The sequence below is a fragment of the Ambystoma mexicanum genome, chromosome 3p (genome assembly GCF_040938575.1).
Source record: "Ambystoma mexicanum isolate Mex_15411 chromosome 3p, UKY_AmexF1_1, whole genome shotgun sequence".
NCBI classification, from domain to species: Eukaryota; Metazoa; Chordata; class Amphibia; order Caudata; family Ambystomatidae; genus Ambystoma; species Ambystoma mexicanum.
The window spans coordinates 199,030,268-199,033,644 of record NC_090925.1 but is presented as its reverse complement, the minus strand read 5'-3'; positions in this window follow the sequence as shown (position 1 = coordinate 199,033,644).

Below are 3,377 nucleotides of genomic sequence, written 5' to 3'. Positions count from 1 at the left end.
TCAAGCCCTCCCACAGCCACAGACCGCGCGCGTAACACTTCCTATTAGCCAACCAGGCCTACAACAAACACTCCCTGTTCCCATTGTCCCATCCGCACCTCCCGCCTCAGGCACAGACTCGGTACCATCCGTTCCTCCCGGGGTTGAAGTTGAAACCGCGGGGGCGAGAGGCGGGACTGACCAATGGGGGTGCACGAGGGTAACCCGCAGCGCAATCATCAAAGAAAGGAAGGTGGAATTGCAGCAACAGGCAGAGATGTATATAGACGGGGATGATGGGACGGCAGCAGTGGCTTCGATATATGACTTCCGTAGAAGCAACGAAAGACAGGTAGTGTTGGAATGCATGGGTGAATATTTGGTGGAAAAATGGAAACAGCTAATTGGGAAATTACCACCGCAGCGATTGTTAGATTTGAATGCATTAGAACGCTGTAGGGAGAGGGATGAAGAAGTGAGAGAACATGTATATAGACATTTTGAGCTTAGAGATGAATTACATAATTATTATGTCAAAATGTTTACTGCACCTGTCAAAGTGTTTACTACACCTGCGTACAGGAGTAGGGCTATCGGGAGACCTGGGAAGGGGGAAAAGGGGTCGCATAATGAACGGCAGCAATTACCATCGCCGGGGCAGAAGGAGATGGTGAACGAATTATCGTTGCTAAAACAGGTGGGGGCAGACTTGAAAGAATGTCTAATAAGAACACAGGTACTATTGCAGCAAGTAGTAGGACATAATAGAGGGCGAGGGAACGCACAAGGAAGGAGTAATTTGAATATGCATGGGGGAACAGTGGGACCGAATCAGTGTGCATATTGTAAAGAGGAAGGACATTGGTGAGCGCAATGTCCGCATCTACAGAATAGAAATGGGTCTGGTCAGAGGAGACAGCATAGAGGACACCCAGGAGCAAATGGACCAAATAGGAATAGTATGCAGCAGCATCATAATAACGGAGGTAATCAAAACGAAGGCCAAAACCAAAATGCCCCATACCAGACAGCAAAATCAACAATATGGAAATCAGAGTGGGGGAAATAGAGGGAAGAGTGGAAATGTTTTCGGTACACAGCCAAACACGTATTATAGTAATAGTAATGATTACACATCGGACGATGTGTTATTTCCCCAATAGGACAGCCCAGGACAGGGGTCGGAACCAGTGTCTATTCCCGTGAATCAGAGAGGACCCTACGGAGAAATGAGAGTCAGGAATGAGGAGCACCGTTTTCTTGTAGATACAGGAGCACAGAAGTGTTCAATAGACCATCACTTGGTTCCCAATATACCACTGTCAGGGCGAAAGAATATTTCCGTAGGGTTCGCAGGTACACCAGTCATAAACCCAGTGTCCAAACCAGTCCCAGTTACCATAGGACCATTTACTGAACCTTGTCCTTTCCTTCTAACAGAAAATTGTGGAGAAAATTTGTTGGGATTAAACTTGTTGAAAAAACTAGGTTCTGTTATACATTGCACGGCAGACGGAGTGTTTCTAATGATATGGCCACATGATGCCCCTGTGTCAGAATTCATGTCCGAAGCGTTACCAGGGGAACTAAGTAAAGTACCAACCTGTATATGGGCAATGCATGACAACGATGTAGGATGTTTAAAGATAGAGCCAGTAAAGATTATTTTGAAAGAAGGTGTTACCCTACCGCGAATACCCCAATACAAAATTTCGGTTGAAGGTGAGAAAGGATTGAAGGAGGTAATGAGGTACCATACCGTTTCATAATTGATATACGCGCATTGAATAAGGTAGTAGATCCGCAGTTTCCTCTAGTGCCAGACGTCACTACAATGTTGACATTGATACCTGTTTCAGCAGAATATTTTAGTGTAGTAGATTTGAAAAACGCATTCTTTAGTATTCCAGTGTACAAGGACAGTAGATATTTGTTCGCGTTCACATTAGGAGGACGATCATTTACATTTACGCGGATTCCGCAAGGTTACACGGAAAGTATTTACAGTAGAGCATTAAAAGAACAGCTAGACATGCTGGAATTACCCGTGGGTAGTGTACTCTTGCAATACATAGACTATCTATTGCTATCTGCAGACACAGAGTAGATTTGTAAAGAAAGCACTGTATTACTACTGTCACACCTAGCGGCACATGGCCATAAAGCTAGTTTGAGGAAATTTCAGTATAATCGAAAAGAGGTGGCTTATTTGGGCTACCTACTTTCGAAAGGAGGGAGAAGACTAACGCCAGAACGCATAGAAAGTATGTATTGTATGCCTATTCCAAAGACACAAAAAGGAGTCAGAGCCATAATAGGCATGGCTTCATATTGCCGACAATGGATTGGAAATGTTGAGTTAATTGTGAAACCATTAGTGAATTTAACTAGAAAGGATGCAGTTATGCCTTTGCAGTGGAATGAGGAATGTCAGAAAGCATTTGATGGATTGAAAACTGCATTATGCTCGGCTCCAGTTTTGGGTACGCCAAACTATGAGAACATTTTTAGACTATTTGTGTGTGAAAGTGAAGGATGTGCATTGGTGGTTTTGACACAGGAACAAGGTGGAAGAAATATGCCATGCGGCTATTTTTCTTCTGCGCTGGACCCTGTAGCGCGAGCACTACCACGATGTTTGCGATTTGTCGCGGCGGCTGCTGCGTCAGTGAAACAAACGGAAGGAATGGTATTGGGGCACACTTTAATTCTGATGGTGCCACATGCCATAGACGTTCTATTAAATAGGACACAGACGCAACACCTCACCTCTGCTAGATTGACAAGATATGAGATTATCTTGTTCGCTCCCAATATCCAAATTATGAGGTGTAGCGCTTTGAATCCTGCAGAATTAATGCCACTAACCATAAAAGAAATTGGGAAGAATGAATCACCCCCCCCACGATTGCTTAATGGTCACTGAGGAAGAAACCAAGGGAAGAGTTGATTTAAGTGATATTCCACAGAAAGAGCCGGATGGAGAGTTATTTTGTGACGGCTCATGTTTTAAATTACCAGATGGCACGACAACTGCCGCATACGCTATCACTACCCTAGAGAGTGTTGTAGAAAGTAAAAGAATCCCCTATAATTCAGCACAAGCCGCGGAAATAATAGCATTGACCAGAGCCTGCGATATTTCTGAAAATTTGAATGTGAATATATATACTGATAGTCAGTATGCTTTTGGAGTGGTTCATAATTTTGGTCGACTCTGGGCTGAGAGAGGGTTTCTGACATCACATGGCGCCAGAATTCAACATGGCCCTTTGATTGTACGATTGCTGTCTGCACTCCCGTTTCCAAAGCGCCTAGCAATAGTGAAATGCGAGGCACATAAATACGTAACATGTAAAGTAGGAGAGGGAAACGCGTTTGCAGACAGAATTGCGAAA